The following is a 14,919-nucleotide window of genomic DNA, read 5'->3' on the forward strand; positions in this document are numbered from 1 at the left end:
TGAGTTTCCACAGTGCAGGGAAGGGTCCGCCCCAACATGTCACGGAGTAAGAGAGGAACAGTAGTCCAAAAAGCTTGTAGTGTGGGCCACCCCCATTTCATGTAACTAAAGTCCGCATCTGGCATTTGACATCAAGGACATTCCTGGAGCTCTACGCTGTATATAGCCTGCAATCTATGTGGGGTGAGGTATGTCATGTGTAGGTAGTTAAATTGTATATATTTTAGACTCGCATTATGAGAGATCTTTTTGGGCTAGGCCAACATCTTATTACAGGCCCCATTCATGATTTCATGGCCCAGGATCCCATCCCATTTAGTCCTAAAGGTCAACAATGGTCTCTGCCCCATCTCATTCAGTGAGTGGCAAAACCACATCATCAAGTGTCTCGCTGAGCCCATGTAGAGTAGGAGTTGAAGCACCCGGTGGGGTTATGGTTCATCCCGTCCCTTGTCCCACAAATCTGCGAAAGTCCTCATTTATGCCTCATAAGAGCAGGAACAGGCCTCAGGATAGGTTTAAGTTTATTTAGACAATTGCTTGGTTACTTAAAACCCCATCAATAAACATACAAGATACATATTTACATGGTGAATTAAAAATCATTAATAAAATCTTCTGATTCAATTTTTCAAATATGACAGATTAAAAAGAAATCTGGTAGTTTCAACTTAAAAAATTGAAGATGCTATTGCACAGAAACATTTCAATTCATATATATGCCAATGGATGACCAATCTGCCCCTAATGGCCTAACAATTAATGTAATCCTTTGATAGTAACTTATATATATATATACATGATAAAACCTAAAATTAATGGTGCGACAAAATTAGAATATAAAATCTTTACTATAAAAATATTTCTAATAGTAGGAGGCAAGCGTAGGTCGCAATTATGAGGCTAAAGGAGCACTCAAGGGAAGTATTCCAGTTCATTGGTTGTCCTTAGGGGGATTCGATAAGAGTCGATGGTTCAGCCCCTAATAATATTATGGGGACTCTACATTATTTGTAAAGGCTTGGTATGGCGGTTAAATTGCTCCTTATGTCAAAAGTACTGGATGATTTTAGTGTTCTTTTAGTCTTTGCTCCACTTTCAGGAGAAATTTGACAAAACAGAAATTTTATTGAGTGTACCCTGGTTCAAAGCAGGCTAAGATGGCCTATCTTCTTGTTTGTATTCCTCTTTGGTTAAAGGGCTTCATGAACAGTAGTTTCCTTTCATCCATTACAGTATTACAGGAGCAAACCAAATGCAACATGTCCTCCTTGCAGCTCCCACAAAGGCGACAAGTGACGGGTAGGTTACCCGTTGCCAAGGTGCCATGTGTTGTTTGGCTGGTAGTAACCCCAGCCAATATCTTAAAAACTGCTGCCTAATAAAAACTGGATAACGGGTGGCAAAGTAATCTTGTGGTGAGATGGACTTATAATTGTTTAATGTCATCCACCCATGTGCCCTTTGTGCTGGTGTAGGTCTATCTTCTGTAACTGATTGAGTTTTAAGAGACTTCTTTACTAAATGTTTAAAGGCCTGTTGGTCAATTGAGAGTTCCCAAAGCTGGACAAGACATGTATGTTCTAGGGACTCTTGCAGATACTCTCTGCCTGGTGATGTATGATGATGCTGTAACTCGTCCCACAACATATGATTCAATGTATTCAATTCAGCTTTCCTGATTTTGTTCCAGCATATTATATATGAGCAGCGCCTGGCTAGTGATTGCTTGACCAGTCCGCATTCTAGCCTTATCTGAGCCAGGAAGGTATAACTTGGCAAAGAGAATACAATTCTATTAGCTTGGGAGACTTCATTATCCAACGTGGTTGCACCCTGCCCTCTTAAAGCCTTACTTCCATATGAAATTGTTGGAAGGAATTTTGCTCTTACAACTTCCAGTAGTGGGGTCAAAACTGGTCCATCTAACTTTTTCTTCAAGTTTTTAAAAGTTGTAGCTAAAACTAGGCCTTTCTTTTGGATTGCCTCCTTCTGCGCAAGAAAGTTCCTTTATTATCGATAATTACTCCAAGGTATTTGTATTCAACTGTGTTTTTCAATGACTCTTTACCCATGAACCAAGCCTGTGTTTGTATTTTCTTGATGTTATAACACATGGTTTTCGCTTTCCTGTAGTTAATCTGCAGGCCGTTGGTTTGCGAATAGGTTGTCATTGTATCGAGGAGTCGTTGGAGCCCCACACGAGTGCTGCTCACCAGTACTACATCATCGGCATATAGGAAGGATGATATTGGATTAGCCCATAATTTCGGGGCATGAGGGTTGCATGATTGCAACACTTCCATCAGGTCCACCAAGACAAGGTTAAATAAGGTTGGTGCCAAAAAACAGCTTTGTTTTAGGCCTCGGGTAGTTTGAATTTTCCGTGAGAGATGTGTGCTTGCTCCTATTTTAACTTGAACCCATGTGTCACTATGTAGCATTATCAATGTGTGTAAGAGATTCTGTGCTATACCCCAATCTGCTAACTTCTGCCACAATTTCCCCGCTATACACAGTCGAAGGCTGATTTAAAATCAATATAACAAAAGTATAATGGAGATTTCGATGCGCGGGCCACATCCATAAGTAAAGAAATTGCCAAGATATTCGTGATCGTGCCGGTGGATTTTATGAACCCAGTCTGATTGTACGGAATTATGTTGTTTGTAGAAGACCATGATGTCAACTCCTCCAGGACAGTTCCGGCGAAGTGTTTGGCCTCAATATCCATTAAAGTTATAAGCCGGTAGTTTCCCGGGAGCGATCTATTCCCCCATTTCAATATGGGAGATATGATCAACCCATTCCAGGACTCAGGAATAATTTGTGTGCTTCGTACTTCAGTAAATACTGGTGCCAGAGTTTCAGCCCAAAGGTCCTGCTTGTATTTGAAGACCACAGGAAAAACGCAATTTGGGCCTGGGGCCCCCTCTTTCCGTCCTTTCATTGTCTGTTTTTTGATCATTTTTATATTTGACTCCAACAAGCCCTTATACTGCCTGTTTGATGGAATTACCTAAAGATTCGTCAGTGAATATTCTTCTGATGGATCATCGAAGTAGGTTCTTAAATAGTAGACCCACATAGCCTATGTAATATGAGCATTTGTTCCTCTATTGTCTATTGAGGACTTGATTTACTGTGGACCAGAATCTAGTGTTGTTTTTACATTTAATATCAAAGTGTATTTCGGCTATAGTTTGTTGTCTTTGTCACTTTGAATTCCTCCATTTTAGCTTTTTGAATAGTTCTTTGTTTGACTTGAGTGCTACCGTCAAGTTTCTTTTTAGGGTGGATGTAAGTATTGATCAAAAGAACTTCTGTCGCAACATCTTTGATGTTTATAGTTCATTTGGTCGCATTCATTCCCGTGGCCTTATTGTCTAAATTTGTTCCTAGTACTCCACTAGCTATCGGGATAAATCTGGCCATCCTACCTGAGGGATGCCCATGTTTTGCGTGTTTTATAGCTGATGTGAAGAAGTCTGTATATCCTTGTATAAAGACGGGTTCCACTAACCATGTTTTCTGGATGAAAACAATATTGAAGGACGCTAGATAAGTATGCAACTCCGGATCAGCTAATTTGGAGTTTAGGCCATTTATATTCCAGGAGCACATAAGCTGTTGTCTGGTGTTGAGCCTTTTTTGCTTCATTCGACCTGAATTTTGTCATGGTGAAATAGGAGTGAGTGTTACTGTCCTAACTATATCTCTAATGCCATATTTTGGCTTTACCTGGGTAGCCCGTTCTAAGACTCCATGTGATTTATTTAAAAAACACACTGTGTCTGCAGTGCCCTTTGCTCCCTTTAGTACAGAGGTGGTTTGTTCCTTCCTCGTATCTGTTAGCTCTTTTTGTCTTTGTGGTAGCAGGGGCAGAGGGTATCTTGTCGTTTGTCCGGGATAAGGGGTATTGCTCTGTTAAGTCTTCAATGGGTATGAGAGTGTTCATCGAAAAGCAGTCCCCTACCATAATCAGACCAGCTTAAGTCCTTTCAGCAAGTTGGGCCGTGGTGAAGCAAGTAATAGGGTTCCTTTGAGGAAAGTCCACTAATAGTAAAGCTGTGGTTTACAATGGGGCCCTTTGGGTTCTAAACAGACAACAGTGCTAGCATCGGAGAGTCACCTGCAGCAACACACTGGGTTGTGGTATGGCTATATCAGGATGAAGCAGTCGTGCCAAAAGGAGTCACTGGTAGGGAGCCAGACCCATTAGGTCTAATTAATTTCTCTTGGTTTCATCAAACCATCTGGCCACACATTGCAGCTGCATTGCCAAATAATACAGCTCAAAGTCTGGAGCCCTTAGGCCTCCATTGTCTGGTGGTCGCCGCAGGACCTCGAGGGATACTCTGTGCCAGCCACCGTCCAATGTCATGAAGCAGGGCGTCTATGTGTTTGAAGTACAACACACAGGAGATTAGTAATAAAAAATAATAGGCGGGGGAGTATCATCATTTTGGATATTGATACTCTGGCCATAAGAGAGAGTCGCAAGGATCTCCAAAAGATGGTACAGAACCTGAGGGAGCAGAGTGCTCCTCTTAAGTTTCCTTCTCGTAGAGTGTCTAGATTGTGATACACCCTAAGACCTAAGTATTTGAAAGTTGTGGGCAACCATATTAATCTTAATGGGAGGTCCTGCAGTTGGGGAGCCCCGTGGGTGCATGGGAGTATACACATTTTGGTTTGGTTGACTCTTAAACCTGATAAATTCCCGAATTCCTCAAGAAGACAGATTGCATCCTGTGCCCCGGTGGACCTGTTGAGAATATAGAAGAAGGTCATCTGTGCAGAGAGAAATAATATGATTATGGTCATCTACTGCTATACTGCTACCACCTCCCTCCCTTCAAAACAGTTCTGCCAAAAAACTCAATAGCTAGGGTGAAAAGCAGGGGAGACAGTGGGCAGCCCTGTCTAGTTCTCATGAATATATTGTATGTGGTGGAGATCATGGAGTTGGTCTTTACTCCGGCCGTCGGCTTAGAATATTATAGGGTGAGCAATTTGATCCAGTCCTCACCTAGCCCCATCCTATGCATGACTCTCAACAGGAAGTCCCAACCTTATGGAATCAAAGGCCTTTTCAAGGTCCACCGACATAATAATTCCTTACAGCATGGTCCTCACTTCTGGGTGGTAAAGAATGTGGTACAGTCTTCAGTGGGGGCTCCTCCGCTAAGGCAGAGGAGCGTTGCCCCACTGAGGTTCAGCAGGGAATGAGAGGAAAAACAAAATGATCATAACTTGTTGTTATTATCATTTTATTTGTTCCTTCCTGTTTCTTCCTGCGGCAGCAGCATGGTGGCGGGTCTGCTCTGCTCACTGTTCAGGGCAGGGGTGGAATGGTGGGCACACTTAAGTGCGTGTGACACTTTGGCAGGGCGTCTTGGGCCAACCAAACAGTCATGCTCACTTACCATGTTCTCCACCCAGGCTGCATGACAGCCTGGGTGAAGAAAATGCCCAGGCCCCCTGTCCAAGTCTGAGAGCTGCATTACGGCGCTCAGACCAATCACAGCCCTGCATTGCAGCGCTGTGATTGGTTTAGGGGAGACAATCACAATGCTGCATTGCAGAGTTATGATTGGCTCAGGCGAGCCCGGCTGCTTCCTGGTCCGCCAATGGAAAAGAGACAACATGGGAGGCAAGCGGCAAGGAGGTAAGTCTATTTTTCTATTTTTTACACCCCCTTACCCCATCGCCCCTCACCCCGCTCCCCTGCCGCAGCCTCATCACCAGCCACCTGAGAGACCTCCACTGGCTCCCGGTCAACAAAAGAATAACCTTCAAGCTCCTCACACATGCCTACAAAGCCCTACATGATGCTGGGCCTGCATACCTCAATTACCGGCACACATTTCTTAACTGGCCCTGGCCCTGGCTACCGCCCCACGTATCCACAGACCTCACAGAAAAGACCTGGAACATCCTGCCCCTCCACCTTGGGCAATCTCAGTCACTGCCTCAATTCAGAAAGGACCTCAAGACCTGGCTCTTCGACTGAACCACAGCGCCCTCGATGGACCAACAGTCCCCCCAACTTCCCAGCACCTTGAGACCCTTATGGGTGAGTAATCGCGCTGTACAAGCCATTGATTGATTGATTGATTGATTGATTGTGCCGAATTGCAGATGGCACTACCACAAAGACAGTTCCTCTTAAAGGCCTATGTCGCCATCCTACTACTGAATATACAGAACTCGCAGCACTGACCATGGGAGACATTTGCCCTGTGGCACTTACCGCCCTTGTTTTCAGCGGTATTCCTGGTTGGTCTTCTAATACCCAGCCAAGCTGCTTCTGGTCTCATCTGGACACACTGCAGACTTACTATTTCTGCCTCTTGCTGCTGTTACAGGGTGTGGGGGTTTCTCGTGCTTCTAATGGCCCCAGAAGAACAGATCCTGTACTACATTTGTCAAAAAGAAAGTGCAAGAACTCTTCTCAGTAGGTCATTGCAGCTTGCAAAGGCTATTGCCCCTGCCAGCACTGCAAATGCCAGTACCAACCCACCGACTAACCATCACACCCCTACAAGTGTGACAATTTGGACTATTCCAGAGCACCCAAAGCTGTAAGTATGGCATAGGCAGCAGGTGTTTTGAATATTTTAATGTATATCACATTATTAAACACATTAGACAAACAACGTCTCTAGTGCCAGAGTTCAGAATTAAATGCCAGTGCAAAGCACAGGCAAACACTGGCTCAAATTAAGCGCTGATCCTCGCCCTACATCGGTTTTTGCTAAGAAATCAGAGGTGTGTTTCTTAAATCTTATATTTCTAGAATTCAGACCAGTAATTTATCTCTGCTTAGTTATTCCATGATGGACAACTCTATAGATGCTGTTTTCTGTTTCCCAATCCAAATGGTTCCTTTGTTGCATGACAATGATGGACTTCCTGTTCCTTTTTCCCCCTATAAATCACTTGTTCCTTCCATCCAACTGAAATGCACACATAGTACTTTTCAGTGGATCATCTGCCCTTCAGTCTAAATGTTTTTTTTCTCACTGACTCCACACTTGCTGTGGTTCTGTGGGTACTCTTCAGCATAGTTCTTTCTGTGTTGTCCAGTACTTATATTTCATTTAGTTGATTTTCAGCTAAAACTTTTTACCATTGTCAGTCCTGCCTGGCGAAGACTTCAGCTTGGATGTTTTTATATCATCAGTTCTTTTCCTCCAGAGTTGAGATGAAACTTAGCAGATACCATCCCTCCACACATTTGTCTAATTTATGTGCTGGCACTGTGGGTACAGGTAGGTGTAATCCTTACCTCGAGGAAGCAAAGTTCATGCTTAGAAGACTTCCATTGCATCAACCCTTGACATTTTGCAACGTCGATATATTTAATCCTCTATTTTGGACAATTTGGATATGGATCCATATATGGACACATTTGGTGCATTACAGTAGCAAAGTCAAGAGATGATTCACCTTCAAGCTGAGAATGATGCCCTACATCAGGCTTTGACTTGTCCTGCAGTTAGATCTGTTACTCCTCAATTTTCAGGGGATCTTAAAATATGTTAAAAGAATTTTCAGATGGACATTTTGCCTTTTGCCATGGATTATTGGAACCAGATATGGCTATGCTGGCTACGTAATTGGATCAGTGCTGACCGAGCCTGGGCCCCATGGGCCACTCCGTTGGTGTCTGTTTGATTTTCCAGTCTGGATAATTATCCAAAATGATTTGAGAAATTTAAAAGAATGCCTGAATGACAGAATAAGAAGCTGTATGTAAAATATTTTAATGCTGATCAGATGTGCTCACATATAAACTCGTTTTGAGAGTTAACTACTGAATCTCCCTCGGTCAAATGCACACAGATGACCTTCTTTCAAACTAATGGTCCTAATTCTTTGGCAGAAGTATTAGATCAATTTTTACTTATTGAATATAATTACAGGAGAGAAAGCCAGAATGACAAAAGGCTAGGGACCTCATTTATGAAAAGTGATGCATCGCTGCGTGAAAACAGCGATGCATCACTTTTTATTGCGCCCTCCTCGTCACATGCTGGCTGCGTCATATTTACAATGTGACGCATCATGTCGCAAGGAGTTACAGATACGTCAGTATTTCTGACGTATATGTAGGCGCAAAAATGATGCATGGCTGGAGTGTGTCACAAAAGTGACGCAACTTCAGCAATGGGTCACTTAACATGGGCAAGTCCCATTTCAATGTGCCTGCATCAGTCTTACGCCTGCTGTGAGGCAGGCGTAAGATATTGACGCATTTGCATCCTAGAAGTGGCGCAGTGAAATCTCATAGATTTCACTGCGTCACTTCTACAAGGCATACTTGCATCAGAATGCCCACCCTGCATACATTATACCTGGCGCAGGTATAATGTGGCGCAGGGCTTTACAAAGTGACGCATCTACCTAGATGCATCACTTTGTAAATAAGACGCAACATGGTGCATTTTTTACGCAGCTGGTGCATCACAAAAAGTGACGCAAGGGCTCTTAAATAAGCCCCTAGATATTTTACATAAGGTTCATTCATCTCACCCCTGTTCTTGATGAACTGTTATATCTAGTAATCTACCTTAGCCTCTACAGAGTAGCCCGTGCAAACTGGCCCAGCTAGAAGGCTCTTACCTAAATCTGAGAAAGACTGCAGATGCAGAAATTGTCTTTTTTTATTGCGGTGACCCAAATCACCTTGTCAAACAATGTATCTTAAAAAACTCTCAGAATCAGGGAAATATCATATTCCATCCTCTGTAAGGGAGAGAAAGCAAGGGGTGAATTTATCCCTTACTGCGGAATCACAAATTCTGCCGAAAAGTCTTGTTTGGTATTATTTTGGCTGTCAATCCAGTTTCAATTTCATTCAGGCTCTACTGTCAGAACGATCCCCAAAACACTTAAAAGCAGAGTTAAGGTAATCAATGCAATCCTCCTTCCAGGAAAATCAGATGACTCAGGAATGGTTAAATTCAAACTTTGGAGAATTAAATGGAATAGCAGGAATTCCATGATGGCTGCTAAAATGCACTCACTACGAAACCGCTTTAGTGTTGTCAAGGTTTTCCACTGAAGCCTAGAGAAGAATGTTCTGTGCACAAAGATTCTACTCTGTGCACTTCACCAAGTTTCTTCCCCTGTGAGGAAGGTATTTTTGTTCCTCTCATCTAGTTAGTCAGATAAGGTAGAGGCATTCTTCCAAGAAAAGAGCAATTGGGTGTCATCAGCATATGACAGGAACTTGGTCCCTGGTGACTCCACCAGGGAGGCCAAGGCAGTGAGATATATATTAAATAAAGTAGGGCTCAGAGCCGAGCCCTGTGACACTCCAATCCTCAATTTACGAGAGTCGTTGGAGAAAAGGGGACACCGCACCTCTTGTTCTCTCTCCTCAAGAAAGGAGGCTAGCCAAGTCCAGTCCTGCCCTCTAATTCCCACCGATTTGAGACGAGCTGATAGGATATGGTGAGAGATCGTGCCGAACGCACCCGGTAGGTCTAACCAAATCAGTAGCGCCCTATTCCCAACATCTTAGCTAAGTCTGATGGAATCGACCACCTCCAACAAATCTGTCTCAGTGTTGCAATTGGGGCGAAACCCTGATTGACTAACATGTAACAAGTGGTTACTTTCTAGATGGAAGGATAGCTGTTTGTTAACATGTTTTTGCCAGCACTTTCGAAAGCACTGTCAGGAGGGAGATTGGTCAGTAGGTGGCCGGATCAGAGTGGCCTGCCTGAGTATTTTTTAGAAGCAGTACAATTTTCACCTGCTTTCCTTTTGTGTGCTTGGTAGCTGAGGAGAAGGAGGTGTTAAGCAACTGATTCACCTGTGGGTTGATAGCCTCTGCCCCTCGAGATAGAATAAATGTGGGACCTGGATAAGAGTGAGATCTTTATTTGAGTTGATTCAAAGCTAGAAGAAAATCTTCAATGAAAATTGGAGAGAAGGATTCAAGGAAACTAGTTTTACCATTAGTGATGGAGACTGCTTGAGCGAACTCTGAACTAGCTAATCCCATATATTTGTTGCAGGTTATCATATTAATGTCATTTCCCAAGGTCTGGCTTTCGACTCCAAGTGGGGGAGGCTAGCCTGGAGGCTAGCTATTTTCTCATGAAAGAAAAGGGAGAGTTGTTCACACCATTCCTGGGAAGGAAGTGTATGGTTTGTACCTGCTTCAGAAGATGTAAAAGATTTAACAATTTTAAAAATTTCCCTTGAATGGTTTCCCGCTTTTGCTGTTGGTCAGTAAGACACCCTCTGTTGCATCTCTTTACAATTACATTCTAACTTTATTATTTTGAGGGAATGAATATATCATGGGCAAGAAATGATTTGAAGAGCATCCCTGCCACAAGATAGTATGTAATCAATTTTAGGATGGACCTTGAATCCCTGAGTCATTGGGCCGCGTATCCTACAAGAAACGCAGCAGGCAGTGCACTACAGGAGCTGAACAGCAGTTAGCTCACTACGTCTCGAAGATGGATACCTAGTCCCTGATGTTGGTTCTAGTGCTCTGCTGGTGTTGTCCAGACCTTCCTGCACAAATCCTTCTCTTCTTCAAGCAGTTGATGTGGGGCTCCCTTTTCTAGGCTGTTCCTCACTGTAGGGATACTTCCAACTGCCACCCCTTCTCAGTGATAGCTTCTTCTTATGTCCTGCTATCAATATTGTTGCAGGACTTTCAAGTTTGTTTTTGACCCTAAATGGTGGCTATCTGTAAACGATACCATCCCTGGAACTCAGAAGTCGACCTCATTCCACTGCTGTGGACTACCTGGCACCAGTTAGTGAGAAGTCCCTGGAACACTGACTAATCTGTGGATCCTGGGCCCCTATCTGTTCTTTGTTACATCTTAATTTCAGGGGGGTGGTTTGACTTCACTTTCAGACTAGATACTCAGGAACTTAAGTTCGTTCTGCAGATATGGCAGATTGGAGGTTGATGGAGGGCATTCCCTACCAGGCCCTATTGAGACAAATGGAATACAAAGACCTTGACTTCCCTCACCTACCATATATAGATATGGTCTTTGCATACAATTAGGGAAGCCTGGAGCATGATAGGGACAGAGACTGACCTAAAATTTCCATTGGTGCTTTCTCTCTCTCCTTCTTTTCACAGGAGCCTGGTCCACTTCAAAGAGCTTTCGGGAATGCTCTAGCTTTTTCCTATATGTCTATAGTCCCCATTTTTGTGGAAACTTACAGATGAAATCCAAAATGGATTCCTTTGTTCCTGCAGTCACACAAAGGTCATGCCTTGCATTCTAACTCTTCACACGATCTCTGTGCAAACATGCATGCACCATCCATGCCTCAAACGGATAGAACTTCTGATCAGCAGCTGGCCCCCACCTCACCAGACTATATTGACTTTGTTCAGGGAGAACACTTACACTAGTTCAGTCAGTCAGTCAATTACTTTATTCGATACGTATAGTGTAAGATCATAAAAGTGCAGATGAATATAATTTAAAAACAACAAAATACAGATGAATACAATTTAAAAAACGTCAATCAATCAGTGCAAAAACAGAATGCTATACATATCAGTTTGAAAGTAGGAATAACAAAATAATAGCAATGATAATTAAAAACTATTTAAAATTCATTCAGTGGTGTTGTACTGCCGCCTACTCTTCAATGATTGAGTTAAAAAAGACGCCACTGACAAGCAAACCATAGGGATAGGCAGGGATTGTAAAAAGAACATTGCTACACGACATTGTTTAAAACAAAATTTACACATCTGGGGGAGAATAATTCTTTTACAGGGGTCCCTATAGAATGTACAGAAGAAAAAAATGTGTACATTTGATTGTACAGAAGAACTGTCGCAGGGACAAAAGGGTAAGTCATTTATAGAGTAAATGCCTGCAGGGTGTGCCAACACGCACGGGATCAGATTCAATCGGAATCTGATTAAAAAGAATCTATGACGCACATTTGACACAGTGCATAGGTATGACATTATCCCTTCCTGAGGCTTCGTACCATCGAAATATAGTTTTGCCAATACCTTTGTACAGTTTGTTTGTAATCTGGCATCTGCTCTTTGTTTAAGAAAACAGGCTTTTACCTCCCGCCTTGAGATGCTCATGCAATCCATGGGGGTAGTAAATAGGCGCTCCAAACCTAAAGCAGAGAAGGTTGATTTAATATATGAAATCCATGGAATTCTATGTAAATTTTCCATGAATAAACAATCTTCAACTAGGTTTTGGGTAGTCTGAATAGACTCCCTTCTCCAGATGGAGTGCCACAGAATTATTGGTGCCACAGAGATTGTATCAAACAGATATGGGACCTACAATTCTGTATGGGTATCCAAGTTGGAGCAGCTTACGGGAAGGCCCATTAGCTTTTTTCCAGAAAGTGTCCTCTATCACTTGGAGGGGAGATGGATTAGTATGACCCCATATACCTGCCCCGTAAGTTGCTACCGACACTGGTTTAGCTGCGTAGATCTTTCTTACAATGTCGATAGGCTTCGCCCCCAGTTTTTTGATAAAAGAATGGAGAGCAATGATACTTCTCTCTAATGATAACCCCCTAGTGGCGCGCATATGGGACCATGAAAGCTGCCTATCGAATGTTACACCTAGGTAAGAATAGGTATCAGTGTGGGCTATTTATTTCCCAGAAATATAAAAACTCAGGACCTTCCTATCCTTCCTTCCAGGGGTTAAAATAAAGGATTTTGACTCATTAGTTTTCAGCCCTAATTTTTGCATATATGTAACACAGATGTTTAATAACTTTGTAGGGCCAGGCCCGTACGGGCAATTAGCACTGCATCGTCAGCCTACAAGAGGATTAGCGTGCGAACGTTGTTAATTTTTGAGAACGTCTAGTGTAGAATCCGTCAGGGGTGCTTCTACCCCATTAGTGTAAATAGAAAAAAGAAATGGGGCGAGTACGCAACCCTGGCAGACTCCTCTGTTAATTGGAAACACCCTGGTGCACTATCCTTCTCTCCCGTATCTGAGGCAGGCCATAGCTGAGGAATAAAGCTGCCTAATAAATATTATAATCGCCCCATCTATGCCTCTTTCCTCCATTATCCTCCATAGGTGTTCATGTACCACACAGTTGAATGCTGAGGACAAGTCCATGAACGCCAGGTATAGTCTGCCAGACTTTTATGGGTATACTTGGCGATTAACAGGCTAAGATTAAGGCACTGATCTTGGGTACCCATACCCTTTTTAAAACCGTATTGGACCGAAATTAAAACCTTGCTTTTAGCTGCCCAATCCTCTAAACGATTCAGCAAAACCCTGCCCATGAGTTTGGCTGTGCTATCCAACAACGATATGGGCCAGTAACATTTAGGTTCAGATTTATCCCCCTTCTTAAAAATTGGCATCAAAATTGATTTCTTCCATGAATCTGGTGGGCCCACTTTAGCAACTGCATTAAAAACATTTGTCAGCACCGGACCCCACAGATCTGGCTGATCAACGAAGAAATGTATGGGTGTACAATCCGGTCCTGGCACTTTGTTAATTGAGCATTGGGTTAGGGCTTCTCTGACTTCATAATGTTCAAAGACCAGTGGTGGGTCAATGAAAGGGGTCATGGATACGTTCTGTGTCACCACCCCCTCCGCATTAGGATCAAATATATGGGAAAAATACCCGACCCAAGATTCCTCATCAACACGACAGTCGAATGTAGGAACCGATGGTGTTTTAAGGAAGGGGGTGTTAATAATACTCTAAAAATCCTTAGAGAATTTTGCAATAGCCGCTTGGTGGAGTTCTTCCAATGATTCCTCCTTCAAGATTTTAATTCTTTTTTTCCTGCCCGGATTGTATTGGAAGCAGAGTAGCTTCACTAGAGTTTTATCTCTGGGAGTTACCCCCACGGCCTGGTGCAAAGCTATTAGTGATTTACGGCACACATGGTAGTTGTTTTTTTTCTAGCTAGATGGTGCCTAACCTCAGTTAATATGGCCTCAAATGCCGTGGTATTTGGGATGGGTTAGAGGCGGGTTCTAAACATGTTAGAATGTCTCTCTGTCTCTCTCTGATTATCTGTGGGACAAGGGATGTTTTATCTGCTAGGGTCCACTTTAGTGTTATCCCATTAGCTTTTGTAATCATGGGCTTAATATGCCTTATCTGTTCCGTATGAATACCTGCTCATTTCAATTTGCCAGTAATCGCAGTGTGATTGCTAAAATTTAGATAATTGATCTCACAGCCGAAAATACATTTTTTAAGGGGTTCCTCTGCGATTATGTAATCAATTGTACTACCCTGAGAGGACGTACCAAACTTGTTATAAAACATGCCAGAGGAAGTATCAATCAGATTACAAATCTCTAGGTTATTAATCACCAGAAGTCTATTCAGGGCTTCTCCATACTGATTATGACTGAAATGGTATAAGGGATCTCCTTCATCGTCATTAAAACCGCATGCTGCTGAGTATGATAACTGACAACAATGTACATTAAAATAACCCATCCAAAGTATTTTGGGGGTGATTTTTAAAGTGCTAGTGCAATTGTTAATATCTATCTCCACCTGGTCTGCAACCTCTTTCATGTCACCTGAAGAGTTATTGTTATAAAAGTTAACTAAAACAATAATGTCTTCATCTGGACCTTTTAAAAATAATAAATGAAAAAAAGAGGAAACATTATAAAATGAGACAACTTCCACCCGTAGGGTTTTTACACTAGTTGAACTTCAGAGCTAATGGAGTGAAGCTGCTGGCATCGTGTGTTGCACTTTTGTATACTCCTGCTTGAAAAGTCACTATCTCATAGAGTGTAAGAATTTGACTACCTTTAAATAGAAGCCCACGGGAAACATGGATGACGAAGGATGACGTTTAGAGCTAGGCGTGACATCTGAAAGGTGGCTGCAGCCACTGCACTTCAAGGTTCAGATATGTTTA

The sequence above is a fragment of the Triturus cristatus genome, chromosome 7 (genome assembly GCF_964204655.1).
Source record: "Triturus cristatus chromosome 7, aTriCri1.1, whole genome shotgun sequence".
NCBI lineage: Eukaryota > Metazoa > Chordata > Amphibia > Caudata > Salamandridae > Triturus > Triturus cristatus.